At 41.9% G+C, this 17,428-nt stretch overlaps 1 long non-coding RNA gene across 1 annotated transcript in view; it reads right to left on the reverse strand.

The window, feature by feature from the left end:
* Positions 1 to 7,204, reverse strand: part of LOC141920190 (uncharacterized) — a 63,451-nt gene extending 56,247 nt beyond the window's left edge. Inside the window, exons 1-2 of the long non-coding RNA XR_012622247.1 lie at positions 7,167 to 7,204; positions 5,440 to 5,535 (exon numbers count right to left, since the gene is read on the reverse strand). This is a non-coding gene — a long non-coding RNA (uncharacterized LOC141920190). The remainder of the gene's footprint in view (positions 1 to 5,439; positions 5,536 to 7,166) is intronic.
* Positions 7,205 to 17,428: the final 10,224 nt, after the last annotated feature.

Raw genomic sequence — 17,428 nt, forward strand, 5'->3', positions numbered from 1 at the left:
CCTTGGGAAATAACAGCTACAGGCACTGGCTGCATTTTTTAGGCTATAACAGGATTCACAGTAAGGCAGAGAGCAGAAAAAAATCCCTATTTTAAAGATAATTCCTGCCAATCACTTCTTTTTTTCTCAGAGCCTGATCTCAAGGATCTGTCACCCACAGCAGCTATCTTTACTTGCCATGAATCATTGCTGCAGCACCAGGACATCACCCTGTGACTAGTCAGACCTTCCCTCTAAGTCCCTACCTCTCTATAGCAAAAGGATCTGCGAAGAACAAGGCAGTAGCTGTGTTATGGAAGACCACTATATCAAACCTTAAGTTACATCATGTGACTGGTCCTAATCTCATTATCTTGTGACAGAAGAAAGCAGATACAAATAAATGGTGATTAGAGTAGGTGAGTATAGCAGAGGACCATGTACACCTCTGTGCGTGTTGTTAGCAGTCACATCACTGTTTCAATTGAACTAACATTTTTTAAGAGACAAATTACTATTTGACTAGCTATTACTCACAACAGGCTGAAACGTAGGCCAGTGCTCAACACTTAATGTATATAAATGTGGGTTAAAAAGCCCTCTCAGACTTGCCTGTAGTAGGGCTGGAACAGCCTCCAGGATCTAATTGGTCCCAGACCGTTTCCTAGTCTTGTGGCATATTTTTAATGACTCTTATGTTCTCCTGCTTGAAAACATCAGAAAGAGAGTAAATGATTAAAAATGCTTGGAGAGGTATCTTAGCACAGCTAAAGGCAATGAGAGCTTCACAGTGGCCTTCAAATAAGGGCAGGATTTAATCTTGAAAATCTTTTCATTCTTTATTTTGACTGGGGGAAGAGAAGAATAACAGTCAGCTAAGAAACCTGAACTACCCAAATGTATGCAGTTGTCTGTCTCTGCCATAGGGAATCTTGGCTCTTGTAGTCTACTTATAGAGAGACTTTTACTGCTTAAAATGAAAGCCAGGGAACAGAAAAAAAGAACCCAGGCTCTCAATCAAACACAGAGGCTTCCAGGGTTGGTTTCCTCAGGTGTGTTACCTAAACTGCAAGAGATTAGAAATTATGTTAAACTTCTGCACATTTCTTCAGGATCTTTATTTTAGACAAAATGATTGGTATGAAATTTACTATGGATTATAAACACACAATAAGAAAGAGCAGCCCAAGCAAAGAGTTTTAAGAAAGGGAAATGGAGCAACTGTGAGAAAACAAGTAATGCATTCTCCCAGATGATCTCCCTTCCTTTCCACACATGCACAGGCAGAGAACATAACTCACAAAAATGTAGCACTTCCATGACAGTACAAATCAGCCTCTTCAAAAAAAGTAGGAAGGTGTAGGAGGAGGAAGACAATAATTATTTGGACTTTCTGAATCCAGCAGTGAAAAGAAAAGAAGACTTAAAGCTGGGCTTTTCAAAAGAGCTTAAAAAAATTGGTGCTGTCAGTTCACACTGAATTTCAGTGAGAGGTGGCTCCCTAACTCTCTTACACTCTACTGTAAGTCCAATCTGAAAAAAAAGAAACTCCCAAACACTACCTAGTGGCTTCTATTTTTATCTAAGTCTAAGAAGGAGTCTTTAAATTCTATTTAGGCAGACATAGAACTCTTCTCTCCTCCTCATCTCTCCCCAGCTGTATCACTCTGAGAATTTGCATATTAATGTTTACAAGACTGTTTCACTCACAGTTTGCGAGGCCAGCATAAGAAATAGCAGTATGGCTATTTTTAAACATTTTCTTAATATTGAAATGTTAAGATTTTGAAAATTTTTAATGTTTGGGAAGACCTTTATCTGTTATATCAGATTGAGACAGCCTTCCTCTATGTTCTCATGTAGACCAGCAGCACTATCTGAGACCAAACTAAACAAAAATTAGTTTTTAAGTGTCTTCATATGACTGTAAATTAAATTCTTCAAGTATGTCCAAGCTTCTCTGAATTCAGAGCCACAATAAAGGTTTATAGTCCTAATAGCACAGGAGTCAGTACAAGGACCTTTGAAAACAAATGGGCATGCTAGACAACAAATAAAATGGGATTTTGCTCTGATGTGTAAAACTCTTCCATCTCTGTTCTTAGATTGTCTTGGCTTGAGGCATCAAACCTAAAGACTTGACATAACTACAGCTCTGGAAACTCTCCCTGGAAAGTCACAAAGGGATGAAAGGCAAAACCAAGTTTTAAACCAGAAGAGAAAAGTCTGAGTACAGGCACAAATCTAGAGATTTAAAAATATATATATATTATATGGCACACTGCCTGAATGACAAACATATTTACCATAACACTCCCAGAAGTACACGCATTAAAGCAGTTGGACTTTATGAAGTAACTGGTATTAAGGTGACCTGACTTACACTATGGAGTGGCACAAATACTAAAGAAAAACTTTGACCTGTCAGCATAGATCACTTATACTTCATGTGTAAAAAAAAAATGTAGGGAGAGACAAATCTAATTGAAAAATTATCAGTTGAAAAGTCTGATGACTCATTAAGGAGCTAGCTACAAAGACCTTCATCAGGAAAGAGGAACAAATTTCATTGGGGTTTTTTTGTTTGGCTTTTTTTAAAAGAGAGAAGAAAGTCATGCAAGGACAGGACTTTGGTTATGAGTTTCAGCTTGCTTAATACGTACTGGGAAAGCTTTCAAGGATGAAGCAGAAATAATCCCAAGTGTCAGAATACTGAGTAGGAGGCAAGTGGCAATTTGGAGCTAAAATAACCCATTTTTTAGACACAGTAGGCATATTTCATTGTGGTTCCGAAAAAGAGCTATTGTTGAATACTGACTTCTACTGAGTTGATAGAAGTCTTGCTCTTCATCTGAAAGTACAGCATTTGAATGCCATACTGGAGGCCACTGAGTCTCCCTGGCTTAAGCAAAATTGAGTTAAAATGAGTGGGACTTGTAATTTTCTAAGAAGAGACAAAGAATACAGACAGTTTTTTCCTTTACAACTGAAAAATAAGTATTTCAGAAATACAGGGACATACAAAATCATAGTAAAAACTGAAGTGTTTTTCCACCTGAATTTTTATAGAAGCTGTTAACATCCCATCTAAGTATGGGCATATTTACTCATACTTTGAGTCTCCAGGGTGGCCAGACCCACAGAATTTTGCATTTCTACAAGATCTGAATGGTGGATTTTGGAATGTCACATTTTATCACAATAAATGTCAGACACAAGCCACATTTTTGGCCAGTTAGACCTATTCTCTCTGCCTGTCAGGAAAGCTGAGTAAGCAGATAGAAAGGAAATTGTGTTGTTCCAACATTTATTACACAACAGAATTGACGATCATGATTCAGGGTCAGACAGGATCTTATTAGAGTGGCTTGCCATTATATTGTTACAGCATTGAATGCCTAAGACTTAGATGCTGGTTTACAATTCAGGTATCTTGCCCTGTTAAAAATTAGAAAAAGTTGATCATTATTGTTATCTTGACTGGGAAAGGGTCAGAATCAGAAAAACAGACAAGAACACAGGAGACAAGTTGGGAATCCAGCTACTGCCTTAGAGCCCCACCACTTGCAAACCCATTTGTTAACACCCTGCAGTATCCACCAAATGGCAGCAACACCCCATTCAGACCCACTGACATCTCCTTTCCCCCTCCTCATTGCCTCTCCTTGAGAGTTGCTCCAGAACCTGACACCACTACTGGTTAGAACCTTTATCCATCTCAATTTATTCAGGGTGAGTTTTGCACCCATTTGTTATTGTGTCAATCCATCCCCCAGATTTTAAATCTTCTATTATCTTTGACACTATGACATTGCCAGCTGCAGCCATAAGTAGAACCATCTTGCAGGAAATCTCAGCTGCCATCCCCTAACTCACTCACCTCAGCAAAAAAGCAGTAGATACAACTCCAGCAGCTGCTGTGGACTTTCTATTTCCTACAACATTCAATGCTGCCTGCCCTGAGCATCACCAGACTGCAATACCACTTTCTCCATGCTGTGAAATTTTTGGTGTTATCCTTTCAAACCCTAAGGACTTTTGGGTTGTCTTGCTTACTTCCTTTTTCAGTAAGTACAGAAATAGAATGCTGTCATGCCCTTGGATCCATCATCTCCTCCAATTTCCATTTATTTTGTGCTATCTCTTTTTTCCAAAATGACATTCTGTCCTGGGCATCAGAGGACATGGGAATTCAGAGCAAAGTAGGGTAAGAGGAACTTTTGGGTCAAGGCACAGGATATTATGGGATTCATTAGGCTGAAATTATGTAGCATAGGCTCTTAAGTTTAAGGCAGGAAATTTGGTCATGTTAATTGATTAGGAAATTATTGGATAGTTTTGCACAGTACACTAAACATTTTACATATGAACCAAAAAGTGATTCAAATGGTAATAAATTGTATTTATTTTGCAAAAACAACACAGTTCTCTCCTAGGTTTAGGAGCCCACTGAGTATATCATGGAGATGGGGCAGCTGTCTTCAAGCATGTAATAGCAGTAAAGAGCTTAAAAGATGGAAAGTAAAGCTTATACAAAAAGGTAGCTGCTCTGCTGAGGTCCTGTGCCCTGCTGACTGTTTGCCAAAACTATAAAATATGAGCTGTGTTAACCCCATTTTAACATCATAAAGGATACATGCCAGTCATCAGGTACTGTGTGCTGTGAGTGGCTTAGTTGTATGTTAAATGTAGGAGTCATCAAGCCAAGCACCATTTCTGTGCTTTCACTTTCTCATAACCTCCTCTGAAACACGTAGAAAATAACATGTCCGGATTGAGAGTAAGATTAATAGCATGGATGGGGATGAAGGGGAAAGTTTTTATACATCTGAATTTTACAAAATGAAAAGAAAAATCATATAATCTTTAAAAGTTATTATTATATGTCTGGAAGCTCCAGGCATGAGTCAAGATTGCTTTGTGCAGGTCACCATAAAGTTACTTTAAAAAGTCACAATAAAATAAGCCATGTTCCCTCTTTTCTAGTTTACTTTTCTGCTACTGGTCACCGACAGTGTTAGGATACTAGAGACAATGGCAAAATAGTCTGATCCACCATGGAAAATCTTACGTTTCAGTCTCCCAGAGTTCATTACTTAAAGTTTACATTTAGAGGAAAACTCTCTGCCTTTAAAATTTGAAAATGGATAAACAGTAAATAGTAATGCGATTTACTGGCTCAAAATTAAAAACTCTAAGCTGTTTAGACCTCTTATCCTTTTGCAGGATCTGCACAAGTGTGCGTAAATACCACTGTGTCCTGGATTCAATGTATGACATATTCTGCAATGGGCTGCACTCACCCACATGATATAGCACCAGAAGACATATTCAGGTTAAAGCTGAGAGAAGGTGCAAAGAGAGAGTAATACAACAAAAAGCCTTGCAAATAACCTTCTCAACAGACAAATTTCCATAATACTGTCAATGAATCAGGAAGCTAGATTTTTCTTTTTTTACCTGAGCAACATTTGCACTAGCAATGCTGTAAACCTGCTTCAGTTTTCTCTTGACACAGATGACTAATCGCAGGGAAAAATCTAAAATCAAAAAGACCTGAGGGAGGTAAATAATGTTAGTTCAGTTTACCGGATGAGCAAAGGGAAACAGACAAGCAGAAAAAGCTAAAGGAGAATTAATGGCAGGAGAAATGCAAGCCATTCAGAAAAGCCTGCTGTTTCACCAAGGGCAGTGCCAGAGCCTTGGAGATTTCTGGTATTCAGTAGAGACGATGCAATCTGTAAATGTAAGTCAACTTTGTTTCCCCACTAATCACACACCCCATTAAAAAGTAGCTAGGGAAAAAAGCCCTGGCAGCAAATTAGATTGATGTAGGCAGCAATTTTCTGTGGTCCTTTCTGAGCTATTGGCATAAATCCTACTCTCCTTCAGAGGAACGGCTGCTCTTCCACCAAATCAGAAGTCCTGGAAATGATAGTTCAATGTTGCAGGAGCTCACAGCTCAGTGGAGAATGATAAGAGGACTAAGGACAGACAGAAATGACTCACAAAGTGTTACTGTTTCCGCTCCAACCTGCCATTCTGCATTTAGATTTGTATGGTCCTTAACACAAAAGTAAAACCTCTGAAAAGTTTTACAAGTAGTGCTCTTCCTTGTTATAAACTGTATGAAGAGGTCTTTTCCACTATCCAGTCATGCCTCCTCCCTCACAGCTAGGCTTAAAAATACGTTTTCCTTCTGGGAGGATATATGATACATGCCATTTGCAAAAGCATGGAGTTGAACAGTGTTTCTCAGCCTCTTTTAACCTGAGAAGTCACTGCCCATTTTGTGCCACAGCAACTCGCTGTATTGTTGCAATTATTCCTTTATAACCAAGGAAAAATTAAAGCAAACTGTGAGTGTAACCAAGGAAAAATTAGAACAAACTATGAGTGTTTATTTTTTTCCTTTTATCTTCTCTCACTGCTTTATAAAGAAATGCACATTTATGTTAAGAAAATAAAGCAATTCCAATCATTTCATGGACCACAGTCTGTGTCTCAAGGAGCATCTTTGGATCACCAGGTAGGAAGCACTGGTGGAGCAAAGCATAAAAGCTATTTCTAAATCAGCAGGACAGCCTGATGAAAGCACTAATCCCACAAAAGCATGGAGTTTCTTTATGACCACAGCTAGACTGCTTCTGCTACTCTGTCTTAATTACAGCTAGCTTGGCTGTCTCTCCAGTGCAAACACACTGACAGAGACCATTAGCAGTGCTTCTTTCCACTAACACCAGTGGGAGATGCCTAGTCATAAAGTCAGATCAGGTAAAGGTCAGAGCACACAAAATCTCTAGCATGCTAGCCGAAAGGAAAATGTTATGCTTGAGTTGGAACCTGTAAAAATTAAACGGCTATTAGCTCACAGACTATCTCTGCCCATCTTCTTCAACTACACACACACACACACATTTACATATTTATTGAGAGAGAATTTTCCTCATCAATACACTTGCTCAGCCTGGCTTCAATAACTCTGACTGAAGTCATAAGTAACATTTTGTCATCTGTGCCAACACACACACTCAGTTCAGATGAAATACCCTCTTTAATAAAGTCCTAAGCATACTTCTACTCCATCAATTTTTTGAAAACTAAATATATTTGGCACTATCTTTACTTATTCCTGCATAAAATCAAGATAAGCAATGAAAACCCATTGTAAATAAAGACACAGCTACCTTTTCTAAAGTTTGCTCTACGATGCTTAATACTTCAGAACTTTGGATCATCTTTGGATGGAGGGAAGCTGGCTAGTTGATATTTTTGTTTTGCATGCAGATTCAAAGGATATTTTCCATGAGGAATTTTCTAGTTTAGAAAAGAAATATCAGAGATTAGTTTCAGGTATAATGGTAGATTGCTGCAGAAAAGCTACTGGGCTGGAAGTCTGACCAGAACTTGGTCAGGTTCTGTTTAAACTAGAAAACACTGGATAGTTCCTTTTCAAACAATAAGAAATGTTGATCCTTCTCCACCTAGCTTTTGAGTTTAAAAAATCTGCACTAACTACATATGTGCTAATCTGAGTTTAAAAATCTGCATTTATTTGTGAACTATGTAAAGCTACTAGAATATGGAGGTTATTCTAGGAGTTACTGAAAAAAACTTGAGAGACAACACAGTCATTAGTCATAATCAGCACGGGTTCATGGCAGAAAAGTCCTACTTTAATTTCCTTTTATGACAGGGTCACCCATCTAGTTGACCAAGGGAAGTCAGTACATGTAGTTTTGGATCTTAGCAAAGCTTCTGATAATGTCTCTCACCGTATCCTTCTGGATAAAATGTCCAGCACACAGCTAGACAAGTTCATAATATCTTGGGTGAGCAATTGGCTGATGGGTCAGGCTCAAAGAGTTATAGTAAATGGGGTTACATCAGGCTGGAGGCAAGTCACCAGTGAGGTTCCCAAAGGCTCAATTTCAGGGCCAGTTCTCTTCAGTGTTTTTATAGATGATCTGGACACAGCAATCAAATGCACATTAAGTTTGTTGACAATACTAAACCAAGACGATCACTGGACTCCCTTGAGGGTAGAGAGGCCTTACAGAGACATCTGGATAGACTAGAGAGCTGGGCAATCACCAATCGTATGAAATTTAACAAGAGAAAGTGCTGGATTCTCCACCTGGGATGAAGCAATCCTGGTTATACATATAAACTGGGAGACGAGAAGCTGGAGAACCATGGAAAAACATCTGGGGGTTTGGGTTGATGATAAGTTAAATATGAGTCAACAGTGTGCCCTGGCAGCCAAAAGGGCCAACTGTGTCCTGGGGTGCATCAAGCACAGCATAGCTAGCCAGCCGAGGGAGGTGATTGTCCCACTCTACACTGCACTGGTGTGGCCCCACTGTGAGTACTGTGTGCAGTTTTGGGCACCTCAATATAAGAAGAACATCAAACTATTAGTGTGTCCAGAGGAGCAGGGCAAACAAGATGGTGAAAGGTCTTGAGGGCAAGACTTACAAGAAGCAGCTGAGGTCACTTAGTTTGTTTATCCTGGAGAAGAGGAGGCTGAGGGGTGACACCATTGCAGTCTGCAGCTTCCTCAAGGAGGGCAGTTGAGGGGGTGGTGCTGATCTCATCTCTCTGGTGGCCAGCGATAGGACAAGAGGAAATAGAATTAAGCTGCATCAGGGGAGGTTCAGATTAGACATTAGGAAAACGTTCTGCACAGAGAGGGTGGTCAGTCACTGGAACAGGCTCCCCAGGGAAGTGGTCGCAGCACCGAGCCTGTCAGAGCTCAAGGAGTGTCTGGATGATGCTCTTAGTCATATGGTTTAGTTTTAGGTAGTCCTGAAAGGAGCAGGGATTTGGACTCAGTGATCCTTATGGGTCCCTTCCAAATCCAGATAATCTATGGTTCTATGATTCTATGAATAATTAGGTACTGAAATTACACAAAATCTGTAACTGGACTATTTAATTTAGAATTAGATTTAGGATCTCAATATTGTACAATATGAAACTTTAAACAAGATAGTCATCTTTAAGCTGTGACTTGAACCAATTTCTAGTGCATACATTGGTTCACAGACCCACCAGTAAGTACTGACACTGCCTTCTGGACAGAAAAATTAGAGACTATATGTCCAAAACCAGGACATATTGTACAGGAAACATTTCATTTCAGGTAATTGTCAAAATCTGAAAAGAAAATAGACAACTGGATTATTCATCAAAGTGATTGGGACGACTTCCTTCTTATATAAAAACATAGGGATCTCTCCTCTGACAAAAGTGACTTATATGGCAGTCTTAGTCCACTTTCTTGAAGTTGCATGAATAATTAAACAGTAATGGGGGAAAGACTACCAGTCTGATATCCCCTACATTAGTTAAATGTCCTTGCTCCTGGCTACATGGCCTTTGTAGTGGGGTTTGTCAGTCTTTTCATTTGCCCTAAAAATATAGTCTTGAGACAGCAAGCTAGATTCCTCAGTCCAGTTTTCAGGGCTCTCACCATGGAAAGGACAGCTGAATCCATTCCCCATTCAATGAATGTTTAGTTATGCAGACAGGGTGGGAAAGTTTCAGTAAAAGAGAATGAATTTGGTCTTCTAGGAGGCACAAAGAACACACCACTCATCATTTGCTCTGAACAGAAAGCCTGTCTCAGCTGTGTCCCAAATATATTCTGCTGAAACCTACCTATTCACTTGCGATTTATTTAAAGAAGTTTAGGTAAAACTGTGGAGAAAGTGATGTTGAACTCTAAACTGACCTTCAAATTGGGTATAGAGTACTAATTAATCACTACTAATAGCCATGCACACTTATGTTTCCACGGTCCTGTTCTCAGGGCAATATCAACATGAGAAACATATTTTGGAAGTTGCAGGAATAGCCTCATTCCAAACCTGGTGAACTGTCTCAGGCTGTTGGGGAAGATGGGGAAGAAGATGCATCTGACAAGATAAACCAGTAGAGTTGCAAGGAGTACAAAGGATAGGCGATTTCATCTACAACATTCTGGCAAATCCTAACTAATCAAAGGAAGAAAATATAAGACACTAGCAAGACAGACAGAAATAACATCCAAAGACTTGCAATCATGACGACAGTTCTTAAATGTCATTGAATTTTAGATATATTGTTAATGTAACATCTTCTGCATTTTGGCTTGCTCACAAAGCTCTGTCTAAGACAGTCAATAGTGGGGCTGGTGTACCATGTTACACAGGGAAGCGGTACTCTCAAGGCATCCATTACACTCAGCAGCTCACCCCTATGAAAGATACTAAATCACATTTATTCTTCCAAGCTAGAAATAAGTCTGACAACACTTTAAGATGTTGCATGTGAAACCAAGCTGTAGTTTGCCTTGCTAACATCATTCTCGATACACTGGTCTTTGAAGAATCCTGCTTATGGGCATGGCAAGACACAGAGCTCCATTTTGTGTGAACACCTGCTTTTCTGGCACTACATTTTGCTCAGAGATGTTCTGTTTCCCCCATGTTGGTATAGAACCTTTCATACACCAGGGAAAAGTGTTGCATGTAATACAGTATTTCTATCTGCTCTCAATGCATCATGTTAGGAGTCATGAACATACCCATCTGTCTGACCCTGAATGTGTCCTCTCAAATACTTGGGCTTAATCTCTCACTTGAACTGCACTGGTGTTAATGCTAAAAAAGATTTTCATGTAGACAGTGCTCCAGCATCTCCTATATTTTTCCTCTTCATCCTCTTAGCTACATTAGCAGGAAAATGAATGTGACTATAGTTGAGCATTCTACGTAGAAAGATGCCAGACAAACCCAAATTCACTCTGCCCACAGACCAAGTTGTCTACAGGCCAGTAAACATTTGTTTGAGCACATCCCATGCTCAGAAAATTCTGTAGGTCCTGGACCACAGCAGTAAGAAAATGCTTAAGCTTGTTTCCATCTGCCCATGGAGATATGTCTCTGGTGATGAAGAGGGGTCAGGATGCAGCCTGTTCCCAGTGCTCTGAATTCGCCTGTAAAACGCCTTTCTGCAAAGCAGTTTACTATGACAGTCTGGGCAGTAAAGCTGTGAGCGAGAGAGAGGTCTTGTAGTCTGCATTTATTTCTTGACAAAAGAATGCAGCTGTAGTCATGACAAGAGGTCCCTCTACCACAGGAGAAGGGATTCTCCACCACAGTGGAGAACCACTGCAAAGCACCTTCTGCTGCCTTCACTACCACAGCCATCTGCCTCCTCCCCACTTCATGGCTCTTGCAGCTTTCTCCAGCCACTTAGAGCCCCTATCATCAATATCCAGCAACCAGGGGAGGCTTCAAGGAAGGGGAAAGTGAGGTCGTGACTCTAAGTAACTGGAAGAGAAGGTGAAGGGAAGAAAGATGCTACCTTCAACAAGTAATAATGGCTGTAGAGAGGCAGGGGACAAGAAGAGTGAGGCAAAGCAGAACTGGTGATGGGGGTACACCCTCATCACCCAAGTGTCTCACTGCAGTTCTGGAACCAAACACTTAAAATCTGTTAAAGCCAGCAATGTCAAACAGCAAACGTAGTGTTTTGGCAGTCAGTTTCACCACCACCTGCAAAAGCTAAGAATGTGATAAGAAACAGAGTAAATGAGCAGTTGCTACATGTGTATAGGATCTTAAGCCCCTGCATTCTCCTGCCACATGAACTGTTCCCAAAGTCACAGGGCTGGGAAATTCCAGTTCTTCAGTTCTTCAAGATCCAGGCAGATCCACCAAGAACCTCAGACCTGTCCAGAATACCCCTCTAAATTCAGCAAAAGTTCATTGAACTACAGTTGCTCTGAAACACATTCTTCTTTGTGAAGGGAGAATTTTTATTCTTGACCCAAATTCTCCATCTTTAGTAACTTTTCTACATGGTGTTGTCCTCAAATGACTAGAATAGTGAGCAATAGTCTTTCTCTGAGAAACACGTGTTGTATTTTATACTCGTTTCTGTTCTCTTCCACATCCCTGATGAGGTTTTCTCTTAAGAATTGCTTTAAAACTGTTAACACAGATGACAGGTCCTGAAGTTGCCTGAGTGATCTTTTCCACTGTGTTAGCTCAAATAAACGAGGGCAAATTAGCAGAAAATCAGCTGTGAATTTTTTACTTCCTTAAGTGTGGATTAGCTGGGGATATTGCTTTTTGTATTGTAACTTCAGCATTAAAGACTCTTCCGCTATATGAGAAGTAAGTTTTGTTGGTAGTAGTTTTCCTGACAATTTTTATTTTAGACATTATTAAAGCTTAAGGCAATGTAATTACTACTTGATAATTATAGTTAGTACTAACAGCACATCTGTTTGGTTTGAAAAGTTTGGCTCTGCTTCAGAAAGGTTAGACATCCATTTTATAAACATCTTTGACACCACATAAAACATCAGATGACTAAAAAAGAAACCATAAAGTTGCGTTGATCACGGTTTAGCCGTCTCCCAGCTCACTTTTCATGGCTACCAGGAACAACGTATGAAACATGAACAAGCATGCAGGGTGCAAAACACTTAAAAAAAATAAGAAAACTAGATAATATTTCTCATTTACAATTGCCTTGATTTTTCCAATTCATCTGACAGATTAATGAAGGGCAAGTTTCCCACTTTAGTGATTTTCCTCCTGTGAATGCAGTAAAGACTCTGTTTTTAAGGCATTGGTGAAGCAGTTTAGGAATCCTCTGGGTTTTTGATGCAGATCCTCCTCTGATATAAAGAGGAACTAATGGCTGCAATCACCTTGCCCGGCAGCACCATCAATGTTTTTAAAATACAAGCCTCTGGATTTTTTAAGGATCACTGAGATTCTATTCACAAGGAAGCAACTTATTAACAAGGATGGGGGCTTCAGGAGTGGATTGATCTTTCCCATAACTGAAACGTTCTTTGCAGTACTTTTCATTTTAAATTCATATTAGGAAAAACAATTACTGACACTCACATGCTAGAATTGATTAATTTCCTGTCCCCTCTGGCTAAAACTGTATATCACAAAAGATTGCATAGCAGCACACCACCAGCAAGTTAGAAAAGTATTTATTTACTTAGGCACTGGAAAATACAATTTATATGCAATTTCAGTGACGACTGCATCTGTTTCCCTTTTTCCCTTCTGTTCAAAAACTAATGAGTGAATCATTCTTCTTAATTGTCATGTATGACTGGATCTTTCCCAGGATCTAGTCTTTCTGCATCACTTTAGGTCTTCAGAATCCTGAAATTGTCAAAGGACAGAGCACTTGCCCAGGCCCTACTGAAAGACTCTCTGATCTCAGATCATCCTACCTAACTTTGGTACCTACAATAAGAGTTCATTTGCCCAAACTCCTTTTATGTTCAGTGAAAGAGACAGGCACCTCCAAAACAGTAGTTCAGACAAGCTCATCAAATTTGCCTATTTTTCAACATTAATTACAAAGGAAACCAAAGGAGTTTATAGCTATGTTCTGTACCACTAACCTAGCCTATATTATTAGACAAAGGTCTGCTTCCCAGTTTTCAGTGGCCACTCATATGCCTTGGTTGTCTCATGGTGGGACTAGGGCTGACCACAAATTGGCCCAGTTCTATTCTTCATTTTATACTTTATTTTTCATGCAAAAGAAGGACAGGGAAAAAGTGGGAAGGAGAGGGGCACCATGCTACTTTCCAAGAGGTCCCCAGCACAATCCTTGGGGAGCGCTTGCCTCATTAAAAGAAAAGCCTCTGGTGCCATCCATGCAACAGACTCACTTTCAGCCAGCTCCTTCCTTTCTTTTCATTTTCCTTCTGTTGTGGCATGATATATTCCTGTTACAAATGCTTTGCTCCTGTACTGGAAAAGAGAGATTGGACTGGCTCTATTCACCTGCTTGAAGAAACAAGCACTGCAGGTTTCAGCAAGAGTGGAAGACAGCTTTGGACCTACATCCTAAAGCTTCATTTAAAACCACAATGCAAAGCGTGAATGGCATCTCATGTGGTCACAGCCATGACAGCAGCTCCACCCCAGAAAGATCAGTGAGGCATGGTCACTATAACATGGAGTCAGCAAAATATTAACTCACAGTCTCCCCTTCTTGGGAATTTGCAGCCAACACTCAATGGTATTCTGTCAGCACTGGGGCTGCTTAGGTTAATGTTAGCTCAGGTACGTCTTCACAAACTGTACACAGTGAAGACTCCAGTGTACACAGTTCCCAAGCAGAACAACTTTATTCTCTCTCTTTGTTCAAAGAGGACACAAAATGAGCTAGTTCACAGAATCACAGAATCGTCTAGGTTGAAAAAGACCTTGAAGATCATCTAGTCCAATCGTTAACCTAGCACTGACAGTTCCCATCTACACCATATCCCTCAGCGCTATGTCGACCCTACTCTTAAACACCTCCAGGGATGGAGACCCCACCACCTCCCTGGGCAGCCCATTCCAACACCTAACAACCCATTCTGTAAAGAAATGCTTCCTAATATCCAGTCTAAACCTTCCCTGGCGCAACTTGAGGCCATTACCTCTTGTCCTAAGTCTTATTACTTGGTTAAAGAGACTCATCCCCAGCTCTCTGCAACCTCCTTTCAGGGAGTTCTAGAGGGTGATGAGGTCTCCCCTCAGCCTCCTCTTCTCCAGACTAAACCCCAGTTCCCTCAGCCGCTCCTCGTACGACATGTGCTCCAGACCCTTCACCAGCTTCGTTGCCCTTCTCTGGACACGCTCGAGTAATTCAATGTCCTTTTTGTAGTGAGGGGCCCAAAACTGAACACAGTCATCGAGGTGCGACCTCACCAGTGCCAAGTACAGGGGTAAGATCACTTCCCTGTCCCTGCTGGCCACGCTATTTCTGATACAAGCCAGGATGCCATTGGCCTTCTTGGCCACCTGGGCACACTGTTGGCTCATGTTCATCCGGCTGTGAATCAACACCCCCAGGTCCCTCTCTGACTGGCAGCTCTCCAGCCACTCCTCCCCAAGCCTGTAGCGCTGCTGGGGGTTGTTGTGGCCCAAGTGCAGCACCCGGCATTTGGGCTTATTGAAACTCCTACAGTTGGCCTTAGCCCATCGCTCCAGCCTGTCCAGGTCTCTCTGCAGAGCCTCCCTACCCTCAAGCAGATCAACAGTCCCACCCAACTTGGTGTCATCTGCAAACTTACTGAGGGTGCACTCGATCCCCTCGTCTAGATCATCAATAAAGATGTTAAACAGGAGTGGCCCCAAAACCGAGCCCTGGGGGACACCACTCGTGACCGGCCTCCAACTGGATTTAACTCTGTTCACCACAACTCTTTGGGCCCGGCCATCCAGCCAGTTTTTTACCCAGTAAAGCGTGTGCTCATCCAAGCCGTGAGCAGCCAGTTTTGCCAGGAGAATGCTGTGGGAAACAGTGTCAACGGCCTTACTAAAGTTGAGGTAAACAACATCCACAGCCTTTCCCTCATCCAATAAGCAGGTTGCCCTGTCGTAGAAGGAGATCAGCTTTGTCAAGCAGGACCTGCCTTTCATAAACCCATGCTGACTGGGCCTGATCATCTGGTTGTCCCACATGTGTTGTGTGATGGTACTCAGGATGAGCTGCTCCATCAGCTTCCTGGGCACCGAAGTCAAGCTGACAGGCCTGCAATTTCCCGGATCATCCTTCCGAACCTTCTTATATATGGACATCACATTGGCTAATTTCCAATCTGTCGGGACCTCCCTCGTCAGCCAGGACTGCTGGTAAATGATGGAAAGCAGCTCAGCGAGCACCCCAGCCAGCTCCTTCAGCACCCTCGGGTGTATCCCATCCGGTCCCATAGACTTGTGTGTGTCTATGTGATGCAGTAGGTCACTGACTGTCTCCTCCTGGAATGCCGGGAGGTCGTTCTCCCAGTCTCTGTCCTCTGGCTGAGGAGGCTGGATTCCCTCAATACAACTAATCTTGCTATTAAAGACTGAGGCAAAGAAGGCATTAAGCACCTCAGCCTTTTCCTCATCACTTGTTACCATGTTTTCTCCTGTGTCTAGCAGGGGATGGAGTCTCTCCTTGGTCTTTCTTTTGCTGCTCACATACTTATAGAAACATTTCTTGTTGTCCTTGATTGCTGAAGCCAGATTAATTTCCAGCTGGGCTTTAGACCTCCTGATTTCCACCCTGCATAGCCTCACAGCATCTTTGTAATCATTGTGAGTGGCTAGTCCCTTCTTCCAAAAGCTGTAAACTCTCCTTTTCTCCCTGAGTTCCAGCCAAAGCTCCCTGTTTAGCCAGGGTGGTCTTCTCTGTCGCCGGCTTCTCTTACAGCACCTGGGGACCGCCTGCTCCTGAGCCATTAACACGTCCTTCTTGAAGAGTGCCCAGCCTTCCTGGACCCCTATACCCTTCAGGATCGTCTCCCAAGGGATCCTGTCAAGCAGGTGCCCAAACAAGACAAAGTCAGCCCTTTGGAAGTCCAGGATGGCTGTTCTGCTGCCCTGTCTCCTGGCCTCCCTAAGAATAGAGAACTCTATTATTTCATGATCGCTGTGCCCTAGTCATCCTCTGACCGCCACATCATCCACCAGTCCTTCTCTGTTCACAAAGAGGAGATCCAGCAGTGCACCTTCTCTGGTCGGTTTACTCACCAGCTGTGTTAGGAAGTTGTCCCCCACACATTCCAGGAATCTCCGGGACTGGTCCCGCTCTGCTGTGTTGTATTTCCAGCAGATGTCTGGGAAGTTAAATCTCCCACAAGAACAAGGGCAAGCGATCGTGAGATTTCTCCTAAATGACTATAGAATATTTCATCCACCTCTCTGTCCTGGGTGGGTGGTCTATAGTTGACTCCCACTACAACATCTGCCCTGTTGGCCTTCCCCCTGCTTCTAACACAAAGACACTCCACCCTGTCTTCATTACACTTGTACTCAAAGCAATCATAACAGTCCCTAACATACAGCACCACCCCACCACCTCTCCTTCCTTGTCTATCCCTCCTAAAGAGCTTGTAGCCACCAATTGGCACACTCCAGTCATGGGAGACATCCCACCATGTTTCTGTAATAGCCACATCATAATTTTCCTGTTTCATCACGGCTTCAAGCTCCTCCTGTTTGTTACCCATGCTGTGTGCATTGGTATACATGCACTTCAGATGGGCTGATGTTTTGCTCCCTTCCCCCTTCAAATCTAGTTTAAAGCTCTGTCAATGAGCCCAGCTAACTCCTGCCCCAAGATCCTCTTCCCCCTCTGGGACAGGTGTATCCCATCTAACGCCAAAAGGTCTGGTGTCCTGTATACCAATCCATGACTGAAAAATCTGAAGCCCTGACAGTAGCACCAGTCTTGTAGCCACAAGTTCATCTGTTGAGTTCTCCTGTATTCTTCTTCATCCATCCCCCCAACTGAAGGGATGGAGGAGAACACAATTTGTGCCCCCAACCCCTTAATTAGTTTCCCCAAGGACCTGAAATCTCTCTTCATTGCTTTAGGACTTCTCCTGGTAATGTCGTCGCTACCTACCTGAAAAACTAAGAGAGGGTAGTAGTCCTTG

The sequence above is a fragment of the Strix aluco genome, chromosome 2 (assembly GCF_031877795.1).
Source record: "Strix aluco isolate bStrAlu1 chromosome 2, bStrAlu1.hap1, whole genome shotgun sequence".
In the NCBI taxonomy this organism is placed as follows: domain Eukaryota; kingdom Metazoa; phylum Chordata; class Aves; order Strigiformes; family Strigidae; genus Strix; species Strix aluco.